The following is a 13,081-nucleotide window of genomic DNA, read 5'->3' on the forward strand; positions in this document are numbered from 1 at the left end:
GAAACCTTCGAGGAGGGCAAGATCGTTCTGAAAAGGTATGTATTTCTTAGTGTGGTAACTGGAACCAGCCGAACTCAAATGCCGTTGACAAACTGAAGCAAACTTCCAATAGTTCCGTTCATCTTCATCATTCAATTCGCGTATCGTGCTCAAATTTTATCTCTTTCTCACTCTCTCCTTCATTCAAGGCATCATCTTTCTTCTATCAAGAACGCATCCCCTATGATGATGCTTGATAGTATGTGTGTCTGTGATTGAGCGTTTCATCAAACGCTTATCCCATTCTCACATTCACCAATACAACCAAAGGCTACCATCGTGCAAGGGATAAAGCTTTTGTCAGCTTGAATGTCAAAAGAAAAGCTCACGCGCATGCGGACAAGCTTGTGCGTGCGCATTCTGCCTTGCGAAGATACACTGAGAGAATTGTTTCTACTATTTTTAAACATATTTTTATAACGCACATTTGATACACCACAATCGCTCTCTTCTCTACACTGGAAAAGGAAATTATTTCAGGATATAGTCGTCTATTTACCTTTGGGAAACTCATTACCAAATAAAACAAGGTTAATTCAAACAAGAGCCAAATCCCATTCATTCCATATATATTTCAAGTTTCAAATATAATCCAAAACCATTTCATATCAAATTAAAATCAAGCCTCACATAAATACCATCCAAATTTTTTTGAAATAATAACTACTTCAAAGTCTTTTTTATCTTTATTAACGTGCTTTTTAGTTAGTTCATCTAGGATCAAATTCCGTAAGAAATCATTACTCCAACTTCAATGTCGTATTCAATGATTATTTGAAGATGGTCCAAAATCATATTCAAGTCCAATCGAACCTAATCCAAATTCGATTCAAGATCTAAATTAAATCTAAACCATATCTAAATAAAATCTAATCCAAATCCAATTCACGTCTATTGTCATCAAAACCCAATATACAATGCTATTCAATACTCTTGAATCTGATCAAAATTAAATTACAAATCTAATCCAAACCCGTTTTGGATTGCAATCCTAATATATTAATATCATTTAAATTTAATCTAAATCTATTTCACTCCAATTCCAATACGATTCAAATACAAATGTAATCAAAAACCATTCCATATCAAATTCAAATCAAATATAGACAAAATTCAATTCATATCCAAATCAAACACAAGACCGTACAGTACTACTCAATCTGATCTAAATTCAATCTTTAATCAGTTTAAATCAAATCTCATTCAAATCCAACGTAAAACCGTTTTGAATCCAATCTAAACATATTCAAATCCATTCTTAGTGTCATTCGAACCCAATGCAATCCAATCTGAGCATAATTCTAAAGTCAATACAAGTACAACCCTAGTTCAATTCAAATCCAATCCAAATTTAATACAATTTTAACCAATTCCAATCCATTCTCAAATGCGTTACCATCTAATTCCAATTTCATTCAATTCAAATGCAAAACAATCCAAATTCAAACGACATCCAATCCAAATCCATTCCAATCCGATCCAAATCTAATTCAATCAAATAAAAAACCAGTCCATTATCAATTCAAATTCAAGTCAAATCAATTATCAATTTAAAATCAAATCCAGTCCAAATCGAATTTAATCCAAATCCCTTTTAATTCCAATGCGAATCAAAATTTAAATCCAATCCAAATCAAATTTGGTTCAATTCGATCCAATTCAAAATTAATCCAATCCGAGTCCAATCCAAATCCAAACAGATTAAATTCCAATCCGAATATAGTCCACATCAAATCAAATCAACGCCCTATCCAATCCAATCCAAAACAAGTCTTAATCCAAATCCAATCCAATCCAAATCTGAAATCCAATCCAATCTAAATCCATCAAATTTCAATTCAAATCCAATCGAATTCAAACCAATTCCAATTCTATTGAATTCCAATCAAATCAAATCTAATATAAAATTTTATCCAGTCAATATTCAATCCAAATCTAATCCAAATTCGATCTAAATCCAATTCAAACCGATCCAAATCCAGCCCAAATCATATCCATTCGAAATCCAATTCAAACATAATCCGAATCAAATACAAATCATATCCAATCCAATACTAATCCTAATCCAATCTAAATCCAAACCAATCCAAATTCGAATCAACTCCAAATCAAATCCAAATGCTATCTAAATCCAAACAAATTTCAATACAAATCCAGTCCAATCCATATCGAATCCAAACCAATTCCAATCCAATTAAAATCAAATCAAAATCCAATATACAATTCTATCCAAATTAAATCCAATCCAAATCTACTCCAGATACGATCTAAATTCAATTCAATCCAAACCAATTCCAATCCAATTAAAATCAAAATCCAATGTAAAATTCTATCCAATTAAAATCGAATCCAATTCTCCAGTCCAAATCATATCCATTCCAAACCGAATTCAATGCTATCCAATACATTCCAAATCTAATCCAAGTCCAATGCAAGTTCAATTAAAATCTATTCCACATCCGAATCCAATCCGAATACAAATAAAATCCAATCTAATTCAAATCCAATGCAAATCCTATACAAATACGATCCAACTCCAATCCAAATATAATCTAATTCCAATGCAACTCCGATTCAAATCCAAATTGATTCAATTACAATTCAAATCCAATCCAAATCCAATACAATATAAACTTGAATCAAATCCATTTCCAATCCAAATCCAATCCAATCCAATTAAAAACCAATCCAACCAAAGCTCAATCCAATCCAAATTCGATTTAAATGCAATTCAAATCTTACCCGATTTCGATCTAAATCCTATCCCAATTCCAACTCAATCAATTCCAACTCTGTTTGAATCCAATACAATCCAAATCCAATGCAACTCCAATCCAAATCCGAATCAAACCCAAATTTAATCAACATTTCATTCAAATCCAATAGAAATCTTATCAAAACCAATCAAAATACTGTTCGGAACTCATCTAAATTATAGTTCAACCCACACTCAATGCAATTTAATCTGATCAAAATCCAAATCCAATAAACGCAATCAAAATCCGATTGAAATACAAAACAACTCCAATTTAAATGCAATACCATGTAAACCGAAAAAGTATCAAATCCAAAAAACAATCCTCTGAATATTATCTTTGTTTTTGATCAAACTATCTTCGAATCTGATGCATTTTAATCATCGGAATACGAATTTAATCACAGTTATCCGATAAAGACAACCAAATTTCACTTCACATTTCCTTTCAAACTTTTTCCAATTATTATTGTGTCAGTTTCATTGGCAGTCAGAAAAAAAACTTAACAATCAATCACTTCTATTCAGAATCATCACAAAGCATAAACTTGGAGACCTGTCGCCCTAGAAAATCTAACTTCGGAGACCTGTTACTCCTGAGAATATAATCTCAGAGACCTGCCACTCTGAAACGTATCCTCGGAGACTTGTCGCTCAGTTGAAAGTAAACTACAAGAACTGTCGCTCCAGAAAACTCCAGAAAACCAATCCAAACAAAATCCGAATCAAATACAAATCATATCCAATCCAAAACTAATGCTAATCCAATCTAAATCCAAACCAATCCAAATTCGAATCAACTCCAAATCAAATTCAAATGCTATCTAAATCCAAACAAATTTCAATACAAATCCAGTCCAACCCATATCGAATCCAAACCAATTCCAATCCAATTAAAATCCAAATCAAAATCCAATATACAATTCTATCCAAATTAAATCCAATCCAAATCTACTCCAGATACGATCTAAATTCAATTCAAACCGATCCACATCCAGTACATTCCAAATCCTATTCAAGTATAATGCAAATGAACTCCAAATCAAATCCAATACAAATCCAATTCAAACCCAAATTCAATCAACTTCAACTCAAATCCAATTCAGTCCATATCAAATCCAAACCAATTCCAATCCAATTAAAATCAAAATCCAATGTAAAATTCTATCCAATTAAAATCGAATCCAATTCTCCAGTCCAAATATTCCAAACCGAATTCAATGCTGTCCAATACATTTCAAATCTAATCCAAGTCCAATGCAAGTTCAATTAAAATCTATTCCACATCCGAATCCAATCCGAATACAAATAAAATCCAATCTAATTCAAATCCAATCCAATCAATTCAAATCCAATACAATATAAACTTGAATCAAATCCAACTCCAATCCAAACCAAATTTAGGTCAAATCTATACCAAATTTAATTCAATTCGCATTCAAATTCAATCATGTTCCAATTTAAACGCAATCAAAATCCGATTGAAATACAAAACAACTCCAATTTAAATGCAATACCATGTAAACCGAAAAAGTATCAAATCCAAAAAAAAAAACAATCCTCTGAATATTATCTTTGTTTTTGATCAAACTATCTTCGAATCTGATGCATTTTCATCATCGGAATCCAAATTAAATCACAGTTATCCGATAAAGACAACCAAATTTCACTTCACATTTCCTTTCAAACTTTTTCCAATTATTACTGTGTCAGTTTCATTGGCAGTCAGAAAAAAAAAACATCACAATCAATCACTTCTATTCAGAAACATCACAAAACATAAACTTGGAGACCTGTTGCCCCAGAAAATCTAACTTCGAAGACCTGTTACTCCTGAGAATATAATCTCAGAGACCTGCCACTCTGAAACGTATCCTCGGAGACTTGTCGCTCAGTTGAAAGTAAACTACAAGAACTGTCGCTCCAGAAAACTTTCCGTTGGAGATCTGTCGCTCCTCAAATATGTTCTCAGAGACCTGTCGCTCTGGAAAATTCAGTAGCGGAAACCTGTCGTTCCGGAAAATAGGCAAGGAGACCTGTCGCTCCACAAAGCATTCCGCTGGAGACCTGTCGCTCCTTATTATATGTTCTCAGAGACCTGTCGCTCTGGAAAATTCAGCAGCGGAATCCTGTCGTTCCGGAAAATAAGCAAGGAGGTCTGTCGCTCCACAAAGCATTCCGTTGGAGACCTGTCGCTCCTTATAATGTATTCTCAGAGACCTGTCGCTCTGGGAAATATAGTATCGGAAACCTGTCGTTCCGGAATACAAACAAGGAGACCTGTCGCTTCAAAATCCGTAATTGCAAGAACTCATCGTCCTTGTAATTAACGAAAACTATTGATCCGGAAGTCTTCAACAAAAGCACATTCCCTAGTTTCCATCACTACATACCTACCGATAAGCGCCATTGTGATAACTGGAACCAGCCGAACTCAATTTTGCAAGAAATTGCAAAATAAAATTAAAGGTGATCGTTCACCCCAAATGCCGTTGACAAACTGAAGCAAACTTCCAATAGTTCCGTTCATCTTCATCATTCAATTCGCGTATCGTGCTCAAATTTTATCTCTTTCTCACTCTCTCCTTCATTCAAGGCATCATCTTTCTTCTATCAAGAACGCATCCCCTATGATGATGTTTGATAGTATGTGTGTCTGTGATTGAGCGTTTCATCAAACGCTTATCCCATTCTCACATTCACCAATACAACCGAAGGCTACCATCGTGCAAGGGATAAAGCTTTTGTCAGCTTGAATGTCAAAAGAAAAGTTCACGCGCATGCGGACAAGCTTGTGCGTGCGCATTCTGCCTTGTGAGGATACACTGAGAGAATTGTTTCTACTATTTTTAAACATATTTTTATAACGCACATTTGATACACCACACTTAGCACCATCCCTAATCGCACCATCAGTCCAATCTGAAGTCAATAGAGCATCCTTTGACTAGAAGTAGTTCTGGATCAGTAATGATTGCATTCTTAATTTCCGAAACGTCTACAGCCACTGAATCTGTAATGGCGCTAATGTAGAGTTGATCATCACATTTGTCTACGTCTTCGTTAATTGTCGTTAGAGATAGCCGAGATAATGAATCTGCTATATTTTGTTTACCAGGCCTATAGACAATCCTAAACTTGAACGGTTGCAGCCTAAGTACCCATCTTTCAATGCGTCCGGGAGGCTGTGATGTGAGATCTTTTAGTGAACACACGTTGTCAGTCGATATTACTTTGCGAACTAAATATTAATAAACCCTAAGATAATTATTTCTATATATATGCACAATTTTAGAAGTTAGTGAATAATATCACATATTTATTCACTAATTTCTAAAATTGTGCATATATATAGAAATAACTATCTTAGGGTCTGTCTCATTTGCGTTGTTAAAACGAGTTCGAACTTAAATTTGACAGTTCAGGAATTATTTCCCCTCCAATCAATTAATGGACTGTCAAATTTAATTTGTATCTGGTCCAATTCGCAATCGTTGTCGATTTAGGAAATTTCAAAACAAAATATTGTCGCACCGACACCAAGCCGGACAGCGCACAACTCACACTCGACACGCTTTGAAATCAAATGATTCAAGAGCGGCGCTGCATTCTAACGATTTTTTTGAACACAGTGCACTAATCACATATTTGTGCGACGCTCAGACAATTAGAATTAAACAATTAAAAAACGTGTTTGTCCTTCTTTATACCGGATTCACAACATCTTCAAAAAAATCGTTTGAAGGAGAGTTTATCCGTAATGGTTTACCATAATGTCATTAGTGTGAAACCAAAGAAGAGACCGTGAAATAAAGTTTTCTACATTTGTACTATTGCATAGCCAGCATGAGCGCAACATCTCTTAGGGCGAATATTGTTAATACCCTAAAGAGTTAAATAAACATCAACGTTTTACGTCTTGAAAATCTATCACTGCACGACACTTGCTGGAGACTGTGAAAAGTTTTTCACAAAGGATTTTTCAATTTGAGCAACAAAATTAATGCTTTTTTAAATTTTCTAGGGAGTCCTACGTAAGAAATATTTTGAATTTTGATACACCCTCTCCCCCTAAAAGCCTTACGATTTTTTCGAATGAATTATTAGTGTGGGATAAAATTCTGATTCTCAATCCAGCCCACTTTTCAGGTCCCGTTTGGGTCCTATAACAACTGTGTAAAATTTCATCTCGATCGGTGAAACTATAATTTAGCGCAAGCCGTTAAAAGTTTGTATGGGATTTACTATGACAAAACTCACTTTTGCAAATAAAAATCGTCAGAGGACGCTTATTGATTTCTATAAAAAAAAATTGAACGCAGACCACGATATGTAATATTATGATGAAGAACATTATCGAAGACCACGAAGCACTCCAACTCTTGACAAAAGCAAAGTTTGAAATATCTATCAAGCTCATGATGCTGATGACAACCCAGGTAACCAATAAGCACTGTCATAAGCGGTATATGGGACGTTCAACGGCTTTTCAGTGCCAACTAGCATCATAAGACATTTTTAACTGCCTCTAGGCACTGTGACTTTTAAGCCCTGAAAGTAGCCGTATATAATTATATAACGCTATGCTACAGGGCTTGTAAACCCTGTGCCTATAAGCAGTAAACAACGGCTGCCAATGCTTATGAACAGCTTAAAGTGTCAAAACGTTCATGTCAATTATAGCATAACAAATATCAACCAAAACAAATTTATTGTGAGCCATGATGAAATTTGGTAGATTTTCACCGACTAAAGATGCTATTTATTAGATCAAGATCTAATGTGACGATATCTGAAAACAAACTATTGTGTAGCGAAATATGGCAAAATTGTATAAATAGTGGAAATACTGTACTGATGAATTGCCTCCGCAATATTGTTTCTGAGTTGCCTTGGGATTTGCTGATTCAGGAAGAGGGAATTATACGAAATAGATTAAAGAACATTTGGGGGGAATGGTGGAGGTTCATGCCAGGATATAATTACATTGAATTCCTTATTAACAAAATATGTTCAGAAAACTTGTTGAGGATTTTGGTTCTCTAGCAGTATCGTATGCAATGAATCCAGGGCCAATTAATTATTGCGGGCTTTATCAGCATCTTCAATTCCTTTCGAATATAAACAAACATGCTGCAGCAACTTTTTTGCTTTAAATATGCTACCGGTCAATGTAAATTATCAGTACGTCGGTGGAGCAGTTGGATAATGTGGTACAAATCATCTAATAGTATTCTAAGAATCATTAGTTCGAGTCTTGACCACGAAACAAAAAAGTCGACTAAGAATAAAAAAGGAAAAGTACAGAACGTAAACAAAATATTTTTTCTTTTTTTTTTGATCCCTGTGCTATAAAATTTTGACACCTATCCATTCAGAGACTCGGAACGAGTAGGCTGCTTATCAGCCAAATAATTCGCCAAAAGTGGTTCTACAACAGCCCTTAATTATGATATAGTTCCAATCAGCCCTGTTAGCCAAGCTTTTAAATCGACTATAGAACCGACTTGATGCCGTTTTATTCGGCTTAGTGGTTACTTGGGAAAGATCGCTGAACATTTTGAACGATCTAGTTCTATTGGACAAAAAATGCACTGTAATTATACAATATTTGAACAATGATAAACATTTGATACCTCTCCAATGAAACAAAAATAATATGAAAAAATAGAGAACTGTCAAATGAAATAACCAAATTATTGGTTGTTGCTAACAAAAAAAAATGAACTTAATTTGATAATCGCAAAACTATCAAAACGGTTTTTTAGTTTGTTTCAGCCATTATGACATTGTGAAAGCAAACTAATTTTGTGTATGTGTAATATTCGACGTAGAATTTTCGTTTAAATAAACTAGATTTTGTTTGTTTTGGGGTATGCAAAGACCTGGACTTAAATGATCAAGATAGAGATTAATAAGTGATTTCAAAACTACGAGTTTTCACTCAAAAGAATGCCTAAAAACGAAAATGGATGTTATAATTGTTTTCAAAAATTTATCCGGATTGGCATCAAAAATTCCTCAAAGAGCCCCGACAAAACATTCGGACTTCTCGACAAAAATGATTGAGAACTATTCACCTGAAACTTTCCAGAAAGAGGCAAAAATCCCTACCTTTTAGGCCTTTCAATTTTAGTTGCAACTAGTGACTTTTTAGTTACAAGGTCAAAAGTGACTCGCTAACAGCCCTGCAGCTATTCCTTTTGGCCAACACAGAAATTTTCTGATTGACCATGACCATCCGGATTGAACAACCTACACCTACGGAAGCTTTATATTTTGGACGCGGCAAAAGTTAGAAACGGTTTTTCTTCGAAGTTGGATTTCTCTCGGAATGTATGCTAGATACCTAACTTCGGAAGTGGAGCATTCGATTCGCATCCGGATTTGCTCTAATGCGCCCTGCTTCCGAAGTAGGGTATCTTGCATGGATACCGAGATAAATCCGGCGAATTGCATTTTCTAACTTACAATAGTTCCTTGGTGCAGCTGGGAGGTCAGACCGATGGCCACATCGGTAAACGAAGCGGGACGAAAAACGTGGACGACACCCATAACAAGAAACACGAACTTGAGAAATAATTCTCGATCTGTCAAAAATAAGTCTCCTCTGCAGAGCTGCCAGATGATTTGATAGAAAATCTGTATCCACCAGGAAGTGTAGAACTAGCCCTCGTGCGTTAAAATACACTCAAATAAAGATTAAAAAAAAAAAAAAAAAAAAAAGTATCCACCAGGTTAGAAAATCTGTGCTCCATACAAATTGAATCTGTGTCAGAATAAGAAAATCTGTGTAATACAGATAAATCTGTATATGTGGCAGCCCTGCTCCTCTGTGGGAAGGCTTGACCACGAAGATGCCCACCAGGTACACAGTGGTACCGACAAAACCACCAGAGGAATTTTGGTACGTGAACGGGAAGAACACGGAAGGCACACAAAGTACTTTTGCTCGTCGCGGCGGTCGGTTTATTACTACAATAACATAACATAAACAACAACATACATACGAATCACAGGGTCGGCGCAAGGCAATGATGATAAACATCGTCAACATAAAACAGACTGGTCCAAAATTACAACACTCCTCCTCGATATATTCATCACTTGTCTTAACAGTCACAAAGTCTTGAACAGTTCTCATTGGACAACACAGTCTCCACAAAGTTCCTCCTCTTGCACCAAACACTCCTGCTTCGTCAAGTATACCACAAAGTTCACATAGTCTATTCACGATGTCACACTTAGCATCGGTTTCCCTCGTCAAAACAGTCGTAAAATAGTTCTTGTTCACAGCACTCCTCCTCAACGGGATGCCCAGCTGCAGTTGTCCGGCGGTTGCCACTCTCCACAACTTTTAAAGCGTACAGCTCTCCACGAAGATCCGCTACTGCTTGCACTTTCCCGCTGGAACTCACTATTTGGCACTTGGACTTCACAAAGTTCACTCTCAGTCCCTTTTGTGCCAGCTTCCGGACTGAAAGCAATCCACAGTCCAGCTCTGGAATATACAACTCGTCTTTCACTGCGATTTCATTCGTTTTTCCTTTTTCATCGACGCACTTCAGGAAGCCTTCTCCAACACCGGCGGATCTCAGCACTGAGCCATCCGCCAAGTTCACTTCAACCTTCACACTTTCTTCGATCTTATCGAAGAACTTCCTGTCGCTGGTCATGTGGCTCGAACAGCCACTGTCCACGTACCAGCTGCTCCGCTTCCACTGACCTCCAACACCGAAACAAATTCCCGGGTTTTTCTTTACAGCTTTCTTCACTTCCGGTACCTTTTCTTCACTGTCACGTAGCAGTCGGCAATCTCTCCGGAAGTGGCCTGGTTTCCGACAGTAGTAGCACACTCGCTGTCTTCTTCTTCTTCTTGTGCCTTCGTTACTCGCTCCCAGCGCACGATCACTGCGCTCACTGGACACATCACGCTTCTCCATCCGTCGGTGGTACTCGTCCATCAGCCGCTGCTTCACGAACTCCAGAGTCTGGTCGTCATCTGGCCGGCTTTCCAAAGCCGTCACCAACCCGTTGTACGACTCCGGCAGACTGCGATACACCATCGCTACTTGCAGCGAACTCTCGAGCTTCTGCCCCGCACACGACAGCCGATCGAACAACTCTTCGATCGCGAACAGGTGCTTCTCCATATCCGCACCTTCTTCGTAGTTGAAACTACAAAGCGACACTCGCGACGTCACCGTAGCCTTTTCGTGGTACTTCTTCAAACGTTCCCACACATCGACCGCAGATTTTGCGTCCTTCACTAAAGCTAACTGATTGTCCTCGAGATTCAGAATGATCAAGGCCTTTGCCTTCTGATCTTCATTCGACCACGCCACAGTTACATGTTCAGGTTTCACTTCAGAAACCGTATGCCACAGATCGACACTGATCAGTAGCATTTCCATTTTCACCTTCCACGTTTGATAACTTCGATTATCCAAACGGGCGATAACAATTTTCTCAGCCATTTCTGAAATTTTCGTTTTTCCGTTGGCGCACACTGTACTCACGAAGGTACAGCCAACAACACTTTCGAACGTACCCGCCGTACAATACACACGCGCCGGCGGTACACCACACAGAGTTACTGTTCGATTTCAATCGATCACCACCACGGCTACGGCAACGAATTCGCGGCACAAAATGGCACAAAACTTCTTTCTTCGGCTTCGTGGGACAAAATGGTGCAATCTAACCACAGCCTAACCGGCACTCTGGACGCCGTTCTGGTTTTGAAGCCAGACAAACAAACGGCTCCAACGACCACACCAAACACTTCACAGTCCCGGTCGCAGCTGTTCTTCTCATACAGCAGCTGGACCACTAGCCAAACGAGTCTAATTGAATCAATTAGCTCCCACCGACCGGCACCACACAGGATAAAAATGTTCACGAAGCGATTTACACACCGCGATTGTTCCGAGCCAAACTTTCCGGTTCTTTCACTACACTGGGCCCATTACCTGTGGGAAGGCTTGACCACTAGTGTGGGACAAAATTTAGATTCTCGCTCCAGTCCACTTTTTGGATTGCATTTAGGTTCCATAACAACTCTGCAAAATTTCAGCTCGATCGGAGAAACTATATTTTAGCGCTAGCCGTTCAAAATTTGTATGGGATTTACTATGGGAAAACTTACTTTTGCAAAGAAAAATCGCCAGAAATCGCCCATTGAACTCTATAAAAATTCTAAACACAGACCTCGATAGGTATTTTTACGATGAAGAATATTGCCGAAGACCGCGAAACAATCCGACACTTGTGAAAAAAGTTATTCAATGAAAACCTATTGTCAACGCGACGTTAATTAACCCGTAAAGGAATAACAATAATAACAAAATCGGGCAAAATTTCCGAATAGTCTATGCTTAATAACTTTCGTCAACAGCATCGGATTGCTTTGCAGTCTTCGGCAATGTTGTTCATCGTAGAAATACCTATCGAGATCTGTGTTCAGAATTTTTATAGAGGTCAATGGGCGGCCTCTGGCGATTTTTCTTTGCAAAAATAACTTTTTCCATAGTAAATCCCATACAAACTTTGAACGGCTGGCGCTAAAATATAGTTCCTCCGATCGAGCTGAAATTTTGCACAGTTGTTATGGGACCTAAATGCAATCCAAAAAGTGGACTGGAGCGAAAATCTAAATTTTTCATATAATCGTGTCCCAGGCTATTGACCACGATGATGCCCACCAGGTACACAGTGGTACCGACAAAACCACCAGAGGAATTTCGGTACGTGAACGGGCACACAAAGTACTTTTGCTCGTCGCGGCGGTCGGTTTATTACTACAATAACATAACATAAACAACAACATACATACGAATCACAGGGTCGGCGCAAGGCAATGATGATAAACATCGTCAACATAAAACAGACTGGTCCAAAATTACAACATCCTCTGGAGCAGACTTATTTTTGACAGATCGAAATCAGAGGGGAAATAATTCCCGAACTGTCAAATTTAAGTTCGGACTCGTTTTAACAACGCAAATGAGACAGACCCTTAGGGTTTATTAATATTTAGTTCGCAAAGTAATATCGACTGACAACGTGTGTTCTTCGCTTAATGTGTAAATCCATTCGTTTGCTTGGTAATAACAAGCTACACACTCGGTTACCAATGGCTTTTAGGGCGAGATTTCCAAGTTATGCGAAAACTATTCACTGAATGGATCGTTTTTATCCAGGTTTATCGCCGTGAAACTCGTTGCAGGATCCACCCTATTGATCAGAATTATCAGTCACAGGGGAATGTATGAAAAACAATAATAA

Source organism: Aedes aegypti, chromosome 1, assembly GCF_002204515.2.
Source record: "Aedes aegypti strain LVP_AGWG chromosome 1, AaegL5.0 Primary Assembly, whole genome shotgun sequence".
Classification (NCBI taxonomy): domain Eukaryota; kingdom Metazoa; phylum Arthropoda; class Insecta; order Diptera; family Culicidae; genus Aedes; species Aedes aegypti.